The sequence below is a fragment of the Corvus brachyrhynchos genome, unplaced genomic scaffold, assembly GCF_000691975.1.
Source record: "Corvus brachyrhynchos isolate BGI_N302 unplaced genomic scaffold, ASM69197v1 scaffold164, whole genome shotgun sequence".
Classification (NCBI taxonomy): Eukaryota; Metazoa; Chordata; class Aves; order Passeriformes; family Corvidae; genus Corvus; species Corvus brachyrhynchos.
The window spans coordinates 21,240-21,632 of NW_008237426.1; the positions used below are offsets into that span (position 1 = coordinate 21,240).

Consider the following 393-nt stretch of genomic DNA (forward strand, 5'->3'; position numbering starts at 1 on the left):
GGTGGCCGTGCAGGGCTGTGGGAGAAGGGCAAGGGCCGGCCCTGGAGCTGTGGAGCGCATGCCCGACAGGAGATGAATTTGTTGGGGAGTCCATTTTGTGGGGTGGGGGAGGCCAAGCAGAGAGGAAGGGAGGGAGTGAGAGCCAGCAGTGCCCGGGTAGGGTCAGGCCTGGCTGGAGGCGGTGGTGGCCAAGCCCCAGGGCAAGCAGAGTGGCGCAGCGGGAGCGTGCTGGGCCCATAACCCAGAGGTCGATGGATTGAAACCATCCTCTGCTAGGGCACTTTTTCACCGACGCTGCCCCACCCAACAGCTTTTACCCTGCTTACGGATGGCTGTGGAGCAGTATGCACAGTTCCCCCACAAGGCCTTGGGACACCGGTCTTCCTTTCCCGC

The 393-nt window shown here is 63.4% G+C and overlaps 1 non-coding gene across 1 annotated transcript; it reads left to right on the forward strand.

The window, feature by feature from the left end:
* Positions 1–203: 203 nt before the first annotated feature.
* Positions 204–275, forward strand: TRNAM-CAU. The gene has a single exon. It is a non-coding gene; the product is annotated as a tRNA-Met (tRNA).
* Positions 276–393: the final 118 nt, after the last annotated feature.